The sequence below is a fragment of the Pezoporus occidentalis genome, unplaced genomic scaffold (genome assembly GCF_034315485.1).
Source record: "Pezoporus occidentalis ecotype Australia unplaced genomic scaffold, CSIRO_AGI_Poc_V1 ctg82, whole genome shotgun sequence".
NCBI lineage: Eukaryota > Metazoa > Chordata > Aves > Psittaciformes > Psittacidae > Pezoporus > Pezoporus occidentalis.
In genome coordinates this window covers 2,262,161-2,278,599 of record NW_026916181.1, presented here as the reverse complement: position 1 = coordinate 2,278,599, position 16,439 = coordinate 2,262,161, and the positions used below count along the sequence as shown (strand labels likewise).

At 51.2% G+C, this 16,439-nt stretch overlaps 2 protein-coding genes across 3 annotated transcripts in view; one reads left to right on the top strand and one right to left on the bottom strand.

The window, feature by feature from the left end:
• GJC2 (gap junction protein gamma 2) overlaps positions 1–14,553 on the bottom strand; it is a 38,221-nt gene extending 23,668 nt beyond the window's left edge. Inside the window, exons 1-3 of one of the 2 annotated variants that reach the window (XM_062603961.1) lie at positions 14,359–14,553; positions 11,976–12,052; positions 9,074–9,176 (exon numbers count right to left, since the gene is read on the bottom strand). The gene's annotated coding sequence lies outside the window, so the exon portion shown is untranslated. Of the gene's footprint in view, positions 1–7,001; positions 7,139–9,073; positions 9,177–11,975; positions 12,053–14,358 lie in introns of those variants that run through there. The other variant, XM_062603962.1, reaches the window with a different exon arrangement.
• Positions 1–16,439, top strand: part of LOC134156151 (5-beta-cholestane-3-alpha,7-alpha-diol 12-alpha-hydroxylase) — a 540,007-nt gene that overhangs the window by 265,461 nt on the left and 258,107 nt on the right. The gene's annotated exons all lie outside the window — the stretch shown is intronic.

Genomic DNA, 16,439 nt, shown 5'->3' with positions numbered 1-16,439 from the left:
AGAAGAGACCAATTGCACCTTGCTCCATCCTTCTTTCAGGCTGTTGTAGAGAGTGGTAAGGTCCCCCCTGAGCCTGCCCTTCTCCAGACTGAACAACCCCAGTTCCCTCAGCAGTTCCTCATCACACTTGTGCTCCAGACCCTTCACCAGCTTTGTTGCCCTTCTCTGGACCTGCTTCAGCACCTCAATGTCTTTCTTGTAGTGAGGGGCCCAGAACTGAACACAGGATTCAAGGTGAGGCCTCACCAGTGCCCAGCTGATGTACCAGTACATCAACTAGGATGTCTAAAGAAAGGATCTTTCCTAACTAACGGGAATAAAGTGCCCTTTTGCCTGGAAGGGGAGTCCAGTGCATGTTTCTAGGAAGAATGTTGCAGGGGTATGGAGCAATTGTGGAGTGATGTGGAGGCAGGACCACGTGCAGCGTAGTGGCTTCTCCTCAAAAGATCTCTTGTTATATCCTCCAAGACTGTTTTTAAGGCACTTGGGTGGGATTTAGTCACCTAAATTTGAGTGTTCAGCCCTCGTTGGAGCCTGAGCTCAACATCTACCTGCACTCTGAGGGCTGCTCTGGGACAGAGCTCAGTTTCCATCTCTTCTCTCTGCTCCTCTACATGTCACTAAATGCTCTCAGGAACCAGGAGGCCAGAGCACACCCTGTCCAAAATGTGACAGTATCCTCCTGCAACTCTTCCCCAATAGTTTATGTTTATAACTACTTTTTAAGATATCCACCCCATCAAAAGGTGCTGCTTGCACCCCACTGTTCACCCACTTCTCCTTAGCACCCATGAGGAGGCTGGAGGAGGAAATGTGGACACATTGCTTCATTATGCTCTGAGATAACCCACTGCTGGCATCTGAAGAAGTTTCATACTCTCAGACTTTGACTGCAGGTATAATGTGAGAGGGACAGTCCCGCCCTTTAGTGGAAAACACTGGAGGAGCAGGAGGATGGCCTTTGTGAAACATTTGTGAGCATGGAGTACTCCAAATCCCACAGGTGCTGATAGGATCACACTCAAGTCACTGATTTTGCTAAAACATGAGATGTGCCACTGAAATCCTAGCAATGGCACAGTGAGAGGAGCGATGGGAATAGAAGCCAGCTGCGTTTTTAACACCAGCACAAGGTATTGCCTCATACCTGAGTGCATGGATGTGCTGGTTTGAGTGTTTAAAAAAGCACATTTCAGAAATCGCTTTTGGAGGTTTCTCAAGCTGGTGCCTCTTGCATCTGCTGACCAGCTTGAGCGTGAGCATGGATGGGAGCCCCAGGCGTCAGTCTGGCTCTGTCAGTGCCAGTCTTCACTGGCATAATGGCTAAACCTGGATGGATCCATGCCATGCTGATGGGTGAAATCATCTCTCCTTCCCCATGGGGACTGCAGGCTGAGCCAGGCAGGAGCCAAGCATTTTGCACAACTTCTGTGCAGCCTGAACCCTAATTCATCCCTTCTCCAACTAGTGCAGGACTTTCATCAGCACTCTGTTGCTTTTAAGCTTTGGTGATAAGAGGTTTCAGTGAATATTTCAAACCGTACCATAAACTACAGCCTGCCAACATAAACACTGTAAAAACACTCCCTATAAATCCTGCATCAGAGCTCACCCTTACTAGAACTATTAGAATGCTATGGAATAGTTAAAAACATGCCATAGGCTGCCCAGGAGGCTCTGGGAGAAAGAGAGATATGCAATGCATGCACCCCCCCCACACTGCACAGCAGAGCTTCCTCCTCATCCTTACACCTCGGGATCTCAGGGTGAGCTCCACTCATGGAGCACTCAAGTAAATGAGTCCCACACCCACATGTGTCCTGTCCAGCGCATAAAACCTTGCCTGTGTTTGCCATTAGACACAGTATTTCCTGCAGAAAGCTGCCTGCTTTTCCCTGCCTTTCTTCTGGCCTAGCTGCATCCATCTCTTCCTGTTTTCCAGGGCATCCCTCCCTGCTCTAACAGCTCAGAGTAAGATTATCTTGCAAATCAGCTTCACAAGTGCCCCATGGACCCCCACAGCTCATGCAGACCTTGAGGACTGAAGGAGACTCAAAACCTCCGCATTTGCCACCGGGCTTCCTCTGATCTCCAAGGAGAAACAGTTTCAATCAACCCTAAAGCAACCCAGACATCTGAGAAGAGGGAAGTCTGGAGCAGCCCCCGTACAGGGACCAGCCCCAGCTCTGGTCTCTTTGCTGTGGGTCCCACCTGCTGAAGAGATCAGCAGTGCTGCAGCATGACTGGCATTAATCATGGGCCACCTCCAAGGCTGGTGCCAAAGGAGAAGGCACAGCGGTCCTTCCCCTCTCTCAAAATGCCAGTCCACAAAGTCCATCTCACCACCCTGGGGATGATGTCCCAGGTCTCCATGCCTCGACTGGGATGGGATGTCTCAAGCTCCACCAAACACCATGTACATCCTGTGTAAACCTCTCGGTCCACTCAACCAGGAGCTGAAGCTACGGCTGACCTTGCCATCTGCCCCTGGCCCCGCAGCGTGAAGAATGCTTTGTCCAGGGAGTTTGGAGCCTGAGCATGACCACCTCCTGCAAAGCCTCACCAAGCATGCAACAAAGTCCCATAGAAAGGCAGCCTTCCTCTGGGTGCCTTTAGAGAAGTGGCTACACAGGCACTGAGCAGCTTCTGCCTACCACTGTATAACCCTTCTCTGGCAGCTGGAGCATTGTGTGAGCCAGCAGCCTTCCTCACAGCCCCAGCAAAAATAATAGCTTATGGCATCTTGGATGACACTAAACATGTGGGCAACCAAAACCAGCCCAGGGTGTCCCATGTGCAGCCTGTGGAGTCTGTGTGCTGGGGTCAGCACAGGGTGCTGTCCCCAGTGGTCTCCCCTTCCCTGGGGGACCCAACCACAATGGAGAAGCAATGCTATCAAATGAGGTTTTATCCACAGAAGGGATTGTTTTGCAATGCCTGTGGCATCATGTTTTCTCTCCCTCCTCCCCTCTTCCCCGGCATTGCTTTCTTTTCATTAGCTTCATCTGTTTTGACTTGAAACTCTCCAGACCCACGGCTGGCTCACATCTTCCCTAAAGCCACGAGGTCCTCCTGTCCCACCGATCACAAGAGGAGAGCAAACGGCTGCTCTCGTGCTGCAGAAAGCCCCAGGGGACCTGGCAGTGCTTGCACAGGCCACCGGGTCACCAAAACACTGCCAGAGTGAGCCAGACATCGAGACATCGCCTGCTCTTGCATCATGTCACTAGATAGCAGCTCCTCCCCAGGGCGCTGAGCAGAGAGACGGGCAGGGGGGAGGCAGTGGGGAGCTGCCTGCCCTGGAAAGGAAACGAGGACATTCATTTCTTAGTGAACCTGGTTAACTATTTCTGCCTGGGAGCGCAGAGGAAAGGGCTGGGCAGAGCACTGTGCAATAAATACCATTGTCCCCGGCAGGAAGAAAAGGGGATGATAAAAACGTGCCTGGAGGGATTTGGCTCAAGCTCACATTTGAACCAACGTCAGGTTTCCAAAGCAGAGGCTTCCGCACGCACGGCAGGGCGTTCTCCAGGCTGAAACAGGTCAGGAATGTCATCTGGGGTCATGGATTAACTGTGCATTGGGCCGGGGGGTCCCATGGACAAGAGATTGAAGCACCCAAAGATACTCAGTGCTGGGCTGAAGCATCATCGCCAGCTTCAGCATCAATGGACAAAGTCAAGGGAAAACAGCCCAGAAACACAGCTTGGTCCCCACTGTGGCCAACCCACTGGGCTGGAACATCACTGTGTTTCTGGCCTGTTTTCCTGTGATTTTGTCCATTTACATCCTGCCAGCAGCCTGCTGGTGGGTTTGCATGTGCCATCTGTGTTTTGCTGCCTTGCTGGCCTCTACCTTGTATTCGAAAGGCACTTTGCATAGAGGAGATGCTTGTAAAGCTCTTTGCCAAACGTGTTTAAGAGGGTATTAAAAAGGGTCAGAAATAACAAAGCAAAGCAGAAACACAGCCTTGGAAGATGCTGAAATCCCTCAGTCCTTGCTATGTTGAAATGGGTCTTGTCTCTGTTGAAATGGTGTGTAAATTCACCCAGAAAATAGAGCCTCATGATCCCAACACAGTCCTGGCCCCCACAGAGACACCCTGTCACCCCTGGCACTGCCAGTTCCCCTCGCAGCAGAGGCCACTGATGGTGGCATCCCCCAGGGATGATGACTGGGGCCAAGGTGATGGGACCAAGTCTGGGGCTAGTCCAGTTGAGGGGAGCAGTGGATGGATAAGAGGTGCAGTGCTGCTGTGTTGGGGGACCTCAGCAGGCTGGAGAAACGGGCTGGTGCGACCCAGGTGAAGTTCAACAGAGCAAAGGCAGAATGGAATGGTGGCCTCTATGGGGAAAAAGACACAGGACAGTGGGAACTGGCTGGGGAGCAGCTCTGTAGCAAGGACCAGAGTCCTGCTGGACAACAATCAGCAGAGCAAAGTTAGAAGTGAAGTAGCAATTTACCCCATATGCCTTAATTATTTTATAGAATCATAGAATAGTTACAGTTGGAAAGGACCTTAAGATCATCTAGTTTCAACCCCCCCCCGCCACAGCATGGGACAAGGCTCCTCCTTTTCTACCTGTGTTCCCTGTCCTCTACTGCTACAGCCCAGTGTTGCACTGCTGGAGTGCAGCAACCCACACAAACTCCTTTATTTTCTCTTTTCCTGGCAGCAGGGAGCAGAAACCACTGTGATTTATAGGACCAGCCACCAAGATCTCCAAGAAACACACCAGGTCAAAGGGAGCTTTGCAGCCTTAGAAATGACTCTTGGGCTTGTTGGATGAACCTTGGTGGAAGAGCTCCAAACAAGCTGCAAGTTACGGGTGAGGAGAGTCCTCCGCAGCACTGGGACCTGCAGGAATACTGTGCACGCTGTGTGCTGTGATCCACCTCCACAGTGCATTGCTGAGGAAGGAGGGGTTTCCTTATTACACACACTGAAAAAACTCTCCTGGCATTTCAGTCTTGGACAGCACCCAAGGATTGTCTCAGACACAGCTCTCAGAGCCTGCAGGAGAATACGAGGCGCAGATTCCCCATCAGCGACATACCCCTTCCTCCAGTTCCCACCCGCCCCTGACTCACTTGAGCAGGATTAAACTGGATTTCCTTCCTCTGACTTTCTAAGGAGACTTTGTACACAGGACGGATTGCCCTCCTGTGGCACTGCAAGGTAACTTGGGTGAAAGAAGCAGCTGCCTGTGGCCTCTTATGACTCAAGGGACTCTTTCCCTCTGTTTGAGATAGGGGGATGTTTGCTCACTCCCTGCCAGGAGAGGACACAGCCCTGTCCCATTAAGCACAACTTAAAAGAATTTATAAGCCAAGCTCCTGTGCTTGGTACAGCTGGAAAGGGCATTTTGGAATGGGAGGAGACGGAGCTCCCACCATATGAGAGAGAGAAAAGCCCTCCTTCCACACATGGAGCACAGTATGGACCAGGAGAGCTCGAGAGGCCCTTCCAGCCCCACTCTCAGGGGATCCCTTTGGACAAATTGTGGTTGCAACCAAGCCTGCTAACAACTGTACCAGCAATCTAGAGGCAGGAGGGATGTCGCTAAAGGTCACAAGGAAGATACTAGGGTTTTATTGAGGATGGAGCCAAAAAAGGCTATGGAAATGCAACAGCATCTCTACGTGAGATTCATAGAATCACAGAATAGTTTGGGGTGGAAGGGACCTTAAAGAACACTCAGTTCCAACCTCCTGCCACAGGCAAGGACACCTTCCACTAGACCAGGTTGCTCCAAACCACGTCCAACCTGGCCTTGAACACTGCCAGGGATGGGGCAGCCACAACTCCTCTGGGCAACCTGTGCCAGTGTCACACCACCCTCACAGAGAAGAGCTTCTTTCTCAGATCTCATCTAAATCTCCCCTCTATCATAAGGGGAATAAAACCATTCCCCCTTGTCCTATCCCTACATGCCCTTGTCAAAAGCCCCTAAGGACCTAGAGTTGTCGATGGGGGATACAAGCTGGAGGATATCCCACTCCAGAGGAGCATCCTGTGTGTTTGGTATCCAACGGGAGAGTTTTCTCTCAAGGAAGGCTGGTGGCCAAGAAGATGAGTCCACCAAGGAGCAGGTTCAGCTCCCACTGGTGGTGATGCTGCTGAGCCACTGCCCTCCTCATGCCTCAGTTTCCTCAGCTGTGCAGGAGAGAATTCCTTTGTGAAGTGGTTTGAGATGCGAGGATGAAAAGTGTGCTGACATCCTTGGATAGTATTGAGAAAACAATACAAAAGCACCTAACACACAACATAAACTTATCAATGGACCTTTTGTCCACGGGTTAGAGACACCAGCTGCAAAACTGCATCTTCTGCTGGGGTGAGCTCCTGCAGGCGCCTGTGCCTGGTCTTCAAAGACCAGCTCTTGAAGGACAAGCATGTACCACCTAATCCAATGCTCCAAGAGCAAGCAGGCTGCAGACCCCAAGATTTTCAGTGCAAGCACAAATGTCAGAAATGTAACCCAAGGGACCGAGAGAAGGACTAGCAGGGAAAACAGACCCCAAAGTGTCTTCCTTTCCCCACCTCTGGTGGCCTGAGATGGGGGGGAGGTTCAGGAGGGGGACTGGCCAGAAGGTCCAAGAGCTCATAGGGTTTTCCACCAGGAAAAAGCCAAACTATCAGTGGTTTAATCCCAGACTCACAGGAGACAGATTTGCACTGCCCTGTGCGACGGGGGATGATTTATGCTGACAAAATGTGCACAAACTGATGCCAAATAGGGATGTTATGTCTCTTACCACCGGCAGGAAAGGCAATACATGAACACTGTAATGTCATGGTAAACGCGCTCCCCACCCAAGTGATGGGGAAAGGACAGAGAATGAAGAGCAGGGGAGAGCAGGAGCAGAGGTGGGTCAAAGCAGAGGGTGGGGGTCTGCAAGGCGCCAGGAAAGCAGCCAAGGAAAACCATCGGCAAAATACCAAAGTAAAGTGGAGGGGGGGGAAGCAGCGAAACAAACCGAACCAGAAGGTAACATACGGAGAATGCTGGGCTCAGTCCCTTCCAAAAGCGTCCCATCCTTCCCCGCCGCGGTGCACACAGCCACAGGCAGCGTCGCGTCCCGTCCCGTCCCTGCTGCAGCGCTTCTCCTCCCTCCCGCCCCTTCAAACCCAGCTCTTCCCGCCGCACCAGCCTGGAGACGCTGACGTGGAGACGTCCACCGGGGAAGCGTCCCAAGACGGGAGAGCTCCTCCAAGTGTGACGCTGCAGACCCATTGTTCACCAGGATCTCCTTCGCTTCCCTTTTAGTTTTTATTTCCTTAAAAGCGCTCAAAGAAAGACCAGAAAAAATGAGACCGCAGCAATGCTTCCAGGAGCCAAGAGGAGTGCTTAGGGGAAAATCAAGTTATCCAAGGGTTAGGGCTAATAATAGCAGAAAGAGAGCTCCTTGGAGCAGGAGAGGGAAGGCAGGAAGTGGAGGTGCTGCCATAGGATAAAGAAATGCTTCCTTCTCATTTGGAGTTTCTTTTCATTTCTGTTCAAACACAGGTGAAGCAGAAAGGCAAGTCAGCTGCAAACTCAATCTGTCCCTGCAGCTAGAGTGGTAACACTGCAGCAGCAGCAAAAACATCCCCCCATTATGTTTATGGCAAAGTCAACAGCCCAAAGCAGCTCCTGTTGCTCAGATTTTACATTCTTAGTATTTTATGCTGGTTGAGGACTCCCCTGCCAGCTCCATCCCAGCCCCTCTTCATCCCCCTGCTCCCTTCCCAGCACTGCCTTATGGGGGGGGGCACAGCTGGAAGCATCACACTGCCCTATGGATAACAGCTGGAAGGGGACAGAGGGGACATTATCCCCCTATCCTAGCCCCTTCTGCTGTGTCCCAGAGTTTTGTCCCCATGCAGGTGTCCAGCCTAAGAGGGGGTGATGTTACCCCACACTCAAACACAACAAGCAGGGATTAAATAACTGCCCCCAACCAGAGGCTACAACCTTTGGCACGTTCTCTGTTCCTTCACTTGCCAGCTTGCATGATTTTATGGCTGATCTCACAATAATTGATATTTTCCTTAAAGGCCCCATGCTGCGAGGTGAAATTTGGCTTCCAGGAGTCCAAATCAGCAAGGTTTTGCTCGCTACAGCTAAAGAACCCCTTCCAAAATTTAGCAAATCCAGTATGAAGGTGGCTCTAAAGCTTTCCAATTTGGGGGTTCTTGAATCTCCTAATCCTACAGGGACCCCATGCATGTCCCCCAAGTAGCACCCACCATGTGCAACTCCTCAAAGTAACTTGTTTTTCCTGTTTTTAAGGAGAAGGGATATCCTTGCTCCACAGCACAGCTGAATGAGGCAGCCAAGTTTTCATCCTCTTATTTAACTTTTCAAGTGGTTTTCTTCTCTCCAGCTGCTCTAGGGGATGAACCAGCTGGGAAGCAGCCTGGCTGACCATTCAGGGGGTATGTGCTCCCAGAAGGGGAAATTAACTCATAAGATGCCCCAGGGATGGAGGACGGGGGAGAAGGGAGGCATCGCTGCAGTGCTTGCTCCTGTGTCTGATGCTGCCCTTGACACAGTCACAAGCCAAAACTTCAGGCAAATCAGAGGTTTTCAAGAAGATTACTATTTAGGAAAACCCTTCTGTAGGTGCCCAACTTGAAAACAACCTTAAGTATGCTTCTAAAACAAAAAAATCTCAGCTTACTGTCGCAGACCCAGAGTCAAGTCTTGCTCAGCCTTGTTAATAACAGTGTCAAGCAAAGCCCTGGATCCAAATTTTAAGAGATTGCCCAGACTCCAAGTGGAGTTGGATATCTGCAGCTTAAACACTTATTTTATACAAAACATTTTATAGGCGTAAAATGAAATAAGACAATCTGCACAGCTCTCAATGTTGACTTTATATGTCATGTGATATATAAAAAATATACTATATACACTATATATAATATATACAATTTATACAAAATATATTACTAGGATCAGTGAAAGAGTGACATAGTCCCCCAGGATGAGGAACAAATCATCCTTTTGCCCACAAAATCCACATTTTCTCCTGGTGATACCCCCAGAGTCACATCTCAGTAAGGAGGTGATTAGATGAGCCATACCTTTCACAGCCAGGAAAAGAGGTGTGCCTGAGCTGCAGGTCTTCACTGCATAACCGGAGACCTTTGCTGGAGGAGAAGCCCTGCAGTGCAACCGGCCACAGCCCTGCAACAAAGCCAAGGAAGAGGCGATTATTCCAGGGCATCTCTCTGCCAGGCACAATACAGCAGCGTTTCAGCACCCGTGCTCAATGCCATCATTGTCCCCTCCAGAGCCGCAGCTCCTGCATGCAGTCACTCGTACGGGCTGAAGCTTCTGCTACTCTGCAATTTCCCAAAAGGCTTCATCCTACGACTGGATAGGAACAGGAGACTTTGTTTCCCTCCTAGGTTGGGATAACAGAGCTAGGGACAGGAGAGATGCTCAGATTGACCTTGCCAACACCATTGTGCTATTGCCTGGTGTGCGGTTCCTACAAGGAAGGAAGGAAATGGGACCTTAGAGAAAATACACTGGGGTATGGCAGTCATGTGAAGATGGGCTGAAAACTGGTGTTAATGGCTCACTGATCAAACTGAGGGATGCTCTGGGTGTTATTTCATAGCAATCCTTCCAGTGCAGCCATTACAGAAGCACACTGAGGACCTGGGGAGGGTCTGGTGGTGGCCACCAAGGTGGTCAGGGCTGGAGGATGGGATGCATAAGGAGAGGCTGAGCTCGGTCTGGTCAGGCTGGAGAACAGCAGGGGAGTCCTTGTTCATAAATGTAACTATTAAATGGGAAAGTGTTGAGAAAACAGGACCAAACTCTTTCCAGCGGCACCCAGGGACCAGAGAGGCAGCACTTTTGCTGCAGCCAAGACGATGAGAAGGCACAACAAGAGATTTTGCCTGTCTTTAGAAACACCAGAAGGTGCTGCAAGAAGACTGGTGAAGTTCCTTCCCTATGGGCACAGTGGATAGGACAAGGGGGATCAGGCTGGGTTTCAGCAATGAAACCAGTGCAGAGCCCAGATATGCCCCCACAGCAGTGCTGTCTGTTGTATTTTTGCCTCTACATGCCAGCCCTGGTATCTGCAGGCTGAGAGCAGGTCCTAAAGCCAGTGGGGTGAAGCTGCAGTATATGATGGCCCAAAGGAACAGCAGCACCCATGCTTTGGAGGGCACATGGGATAAACCAAAATGCAATACATTCAAATATACATAAAGGCAAATTAAGTGGAAAAGCTGCTGTGCTGGAGCTGTGCTGCTCCCTGGGGATGCTGGCAGAGGCAGGGTGGCAATTGGAAAGCAAGCACTTGGGAGGGAGCAGAAGGGACATTCAGCCTAGGTTTGAGGCCACAAGGATGCTGGCTGAGATAACTGCAGGCATTATGGCTTGCTGGCCTCCACAGGTCAAGCTACTGTAATAATTAGCAATCAGATACTGAATCAATGAACCATACAAGATCATCCTCCTTGCTCAGGGGAACAGCCTGACAAACTCTTTCATCCCACAGATGCTGGCTATGGCACCCTGGGGACAGCGATTACTCCACCTACGTGGGCAGTGACACCAATCTCCCCTCTCCACCTCAAACTGGGGGTTGTTTTTGCTCTCCAGTCCACTCTGCCACATCCAGGAGGCATCTGTAGGACCACCACCACATTCAGAAGCAAGGGATCCAGCTCAAGCTTCCTTCCAACCAGGAAAAATTATCAGTCTCCCCTTTTTTTCCCCAGCCTATACCCAGTATATCTAGCTCAGCACATTGCTGGTTGTAACACGGAGGACTGAAGCATTGCACTTGGGTTTTTGGAGAGTTTTCCCAGCAGGGCTCAGCCCCCACCACCTCTGTGCTGGCTTTGCATTACGGAGACAGGGACATCGCTGCAGCTGGATGCCCACCATCAAGGTGCTTTGCTTTCCATCAGTAAGACTTGCTTGACAGGAGCAGTAACCCCTAGGGCTTCAAGGGAATATCTGCAAATGAATGCTGGACTGAGGACTGGTCACTGGGAGGATGGATGCTCCATCTGCTACACCCTTCCCTGTGCCTACTGGACCAGGCCTCCAGTTCAATAGAATAATGGCCTCTGTGAGGTGACGAAATAATATATATATATATATATATATATTTGCAAGTTCAACTGGGGAACCATTGTTTCACCTTTTCAGCCTTCATTTTATCACCTCCTCGCATCCATCCAGGATAGGGAAAGTAAAATCCAGGAAAACATCTTGCTCCTCCCTCCTTTAGTGCCTGGGGAGGGAGAAATCAGGTGTCAGGAAGGAGATGTATCCCCAATTTCACCAGCGTCCAGTTGTACCAGTTGCCGCTGCACACAATCTGAATTGCAGATGGCTTCTGGCTATTTACAGGGCTGGAGCCACATCCTGGATGAGCGGAGTCACAGCTGCTATTGTTGGAAAAAGCTGAGCCTGTACTGGATATCCTGTGGTTCTGCCCATTTTTGGAGCCTGGGAGCAGGGCTGAGCTCGTGAAATGGGGAGCACGGTGTTGGTGCCGGCATTTTGCCTCAGCCGGTGCTTCTCATGTGCGTGCCACCCCATCCAGAGCCAGTCAGGTTTATGGATTGGCATCCCACGCTCTCCAGGGATGACACAGTTGCACATCCAGTCGATGAGGCTGACCCAAATACAGTGCCCAGCAAGGCAGGCGCATCCCAGCTCCCAGTCCTGCTGCCAGGGAAGCACTTATTCTCACAGAGCCGACAGAGACGGAGACAGCATGACTCCTATGAGCACCTTGGAGCTCCAAGTTCCAATGGGAAGCTCGCTGTGCTAGAGAGAAAACTCGATCCTCCCCCACAGCTTGCTTTCCAGCAGCAGTGCAGTCAGGGAAAACACATCCTGGAGGAGCGATGTCTGGCCAAGGGGTGCCATCAAGAGTCAGGTCAGGCCCGATAAGGGTCAGTTAGACCCAGGGAATGTTATGAGTTGTTGGGGTTCTGCAGGACTTACCTGTTGTCAGTGCTGGTGGTGCTGGTGGGTGTCTCAGTGTGAGGCAGCAGCGGGCATGTGATGGTCACCTTGCTGTCCTACGGGAGAGCATGAAAAGGACATCAGCATGCCTGGGCAAGGAGCACATCACCTGGTATAAAACCAGTCTCAGCTGCAGGCCCTACAAATAAGCCCACAGTCTGGCATGGCTGCATTCCTCCTTCCCCATCACACCAAGCCCCCGATCCCAGGGGCACGATCCTCATCTGCTCCAGTGCAAAGTCAGCTGGCTTCACTTGGCTTGCGATATGCCAGAGGATTTTGCTCCACAGGGGGTCAGGGAACACCAGCAGATCTCACCCCGCAGCTTTGATGGAGGGGTGACCCCAGGGAGAGGGTTGACTCTGAATCGCTTGCAGTAAGGCTCTCAGCTCCGTTTTGTGGCCATGCAGGCTGCTGGATGATTTCCTAGAAGAGGTCTGTTGCATACCGATGGAAATGCAGGCACCGGATATAGGAAATAATGGGATTTGCCAGAAGAGCTGTAACTGGTGACCTCAGACTCTGCAGCTATGCTGGGTCCAGCCAGCACCAACCCCACTGATGTGCTGCACCTCTCCAGAAGGTCATAAATACACGCAAGGAGCCTAGGCTGGCTCACTATAAGGATTTTCTCCCCCAGTAACTACTTCTGACAGCACTCAGGTCGCTGAAGCCGCAGCCCTATCCATCACACACCATCCCTGTGCGCCAACATGAGCATATCCCATCACACTTCAGCACTCAGTATATTATATCTCCCAGTGTTTGCAATTGGAAGCTCGCACACAGACTGAGCTGGGCATTGATGGGCAAGCGAGAAAATCAGTTATTCCCTACTTTTTTTTTTCCTTGTTGCTTATTTTATGCACCGGGTGCCCAATTATTTCCCAGGCCGTTTCTGCCCTGCGGTGCCTTTCTGCAGTGGCACGGAAGCAAGCTCGAAAATCAGAGCTGCCTCCAAAAGCACAGAGATACTAAGAAAAGCCAAGGCAAGGACAAGCTTCTGGACTGTAGGATCATTGGAGGGGACATGATGCTGGAAGGAGCCAAGGCAGATGGGCTTTGGGGTAATTTGGGCTGCTTGAAGCTATCCTGGAATACAGCTCCTGCCTTTCATGGCTTCCCCCAGGATGGTCTGGGCATTGGCTTTGGGGGTTGCCTTCCCTCATCCCACACATCCTACTGATGCAGATGAGCCTTCCTCTCCCAGCATCATCCTCCTGCAGGGATGTGGGATGAGGTGCTTCCACACTTCCCAAAGTACCTTTCAGAGCTGAAAAAAGCTAAAATCTGTCCAGTATTATTCCAATCTGAAGGAACAGTGAATATATAAAATCCCTTTTTTTCTCCTGACATTTCCACAAGCAATCCAGGAGCAAGCCCATGCTTTCACTTGGGTGTACCCGAGATGGAGCAACTGACCAACATCTCAGCCAGAATCACAGCCACCCTCAGGGGCAGAAGCTCATCCCTGTGGTCCATGAGACAAGGTGATGAGGTTTTTAATGGCTGTTGGGACAGCTAAGCAGAAGCACATTTGACAATGTTAGCTTTCCACCTTCACCCCAAAATGCTCTAAACCTCTTGGCTGGTATGTTCAGCACCTTCCTGTCTGGAACACATCCTAGGTAGGAAATATGCTGGTCCTCGGGGACCATCTTTAATCACAGGGAACCCCGGTAAGGAGACATCTGTCCCTTGCTTTGCTACCGTCTGGTTTCTCCATCCCAGCCCCACACTGAGCACTGGGAGCTGCCATTTGTGGCTGTGTAGGACCCTAAATTCGTCAGTGCTGCTCAGCATGGTCCTTGTCTGCTCCAGGGATGGCTGCATTCCCAACTAGCTAGTACTGAAAATATGGATCCAGAAGAGGATTTATGTTTGTAAATGCAATAAGAGAGACATCCTGGTTTTGAGGATGCAGGAATTAAACTCATTTCAACAGGTGCCTTCACCCACCCAGTTACGAGATCAGGTGCACAGCATGGCCATTCCGAAACACCAAACATAAGAGGGGCACTCCCAACAGCACCTGAAAACAATGCATGAGAGATGCTCCACAGCTGCATCACCTGCTCAGCAAGCAGCCCAGCTCCAGCAACACACTCCCAGTCACTCTGCTACCCATCTCTGTCCCCACAGCCACGCCGTCACCTCACATTAGCGCCAGGCATCCAGGCATTTGCTGCTTCAGTCTGTCAGACACAGCAACAGCCACTCAAACCAGGTCACCCGGCACAGGGTGGGTTATTTAGCACTTTCCTCTCTGTTACCACCATGAAAGGGGGATGCAGATATCTAAATTACTTGCATTTTCCATATGGCTGAAGCATCGTCCCTTCCCATTCCCAGGTGCACTCACCTCTCCCGGCAGGACCCCTGAAGGCTGGGCTCCACGCAGCTCTCGGGGTGTTGGTGGTGGGCCTAAGCAGGCAGCAGCGGGGCATTTCCATCTGGTGACAGCACCACAGGTCCCGCACGGTGGCTGCAGACCACCAGACTGAGGCCAGCACCGTGTCCTTCACCTCTGCCTTCTGTTGCGCAGGGCCCGGCACTTTCCTGCTGTCGTTTCTGCCATCTAGAGGGGACGCTTCCCCATTGCAAATGCATTCCTCAAAACAGAGCAAAATCCCCCAAATTCAGAAAAACATAAATAAACAAAAGCAGAGCTGGGCACTCGCTATGAACAGCGATAGAGCGATGCACACTGTCAGCATGGAGAAAGCCAGACGTGAAGAAAAATTCTGGGGAGGGTTTTCCTGCCCATTTAACCAGAGCTAGAACAGTGCAACACAAAACTCCTGACAGTAGAAAGAATTTCACTCTAATCTAGGAAAGATGCATTTAAAACAGCCCAAGAGAGGTAAATGATCAAAATAATCAACAAATGGTCCTTCTGAATTCCAGTGAGGTACTCGAGGGGTTGCCCAAGACCTGGTTCTGCTTGATGCTGTCCACAACATGGAGCTGTGGACATCTGGTCAGATGTGGGTTTAGGGAGAAAATCTGAGCATGGAGGCAAGGGATGTCATGCAGAGGGACCTGGACAGGCTGGAGAGGTAGGCCCATGCAAGCTTCATGAAGTTCAACAAGTGCAAGATCCTGCACCTGGATCAGGGCAATCCCAAGCACAAACACAGGCTGGGGGAGACTGGATTGAGAGCAGCCCTGAGGACTTGGTTGTGTTTGATGAGAAGCTCACCATTACCTGGCAGTGTGTGCTTGCAGCCCAGAAACCAACCATCACCAGCAGCGTGACCAGCAGGTCGAGGGAGGGGATTCTCTCCCTCTGTTGCACTCTAGTGAGACCCTTCATTGCAGTCCTGTGTCCAGCTCTGGGGCCCCAACACATGAGAGATGTGGAGCTGTTGGAGCGAGTCCAGAAGAGGCCACAAAGATGCTCCGAGAGCTGGAGCACCTCTGCTATGGAGACAGGCTGAGAGAGCTGGGCTTGTTCAGCCTGGAGAAGACAAAACTCCTGGGAGACCTTAGGGCCACTTCCGGTGCCTAAAAGGGCTGACAAGCTGAAGAGGGACTTTTGACAAGGACAGGTAAAGACAGGACAAGGCAGAATGGCTTTAAACTGACAGAGGGGAGATTTAGATGGGATCTGAGGAAGAGTTCTTCCCTGTGAGGGTGGTGAGGCACTGGCACAGGTTGCCCGGAGAAGCTGCGGCTGCCCCATCCCTGGCAGTGTTCAAGGCCAGGTTGGACAGGGCTTGGAGCAACCTGGTCTAGTGGAAGGTATCCCTGCCTGTGGCAGCAGGAGCTGGAACTGGATGAGCTGTAAGATCCCTTCCAACCCAAACCATTCTAGGATTCTGTGACTGAACAGTCTAGCTTGATCTAAGTTCAGTTTGAGGGCAGGTTGCTGGAAGCCACCACCTGCGGGATGGCAGATCTGACAGACTCATGTCTTGAGGATCCAACACAAACCACCTGCATCCTCCAGGACACCAGCCTCTGGTACAAGGGACCCCAAGAGCAGCTGTGCTGCATGCCTGTTTGCATCCACCATTTCTTCCTGGAGCCCAAAACCAGGTTAACCACCTGGAGGCACCAGACATGACACTGTTCATCCCTCTCTCACACCTCTGGTGAAGGCTGACTGCTCTGAACACAGGGGCTCAGTGAGGAACCAACACCTCCAAGAAGGCTCAGGATGCGATGTGCTGGAGGGATCAAAGCGCTCAAAAGTTATATGAAAGCATCAACCTTCAGGCTGAAGAAAGCTGGGGAAGTGAAGTGCAAAACATCCGTCCAGCCTGCACCAGGCAAAGCTCTCCGTATCTCAAGCCAGAGACCAGTATGAGGGACAGCAGCTAGATCACATGGATCCCTCTTAGGAGAAGGGTTTTACTGCTGTCCTCAAGCACATCAACAAAAAGGTTGCACAGCCTGGGAAAGGAATCTGTTCTTCCCCAACTTGTAGGTTTAAAAGCG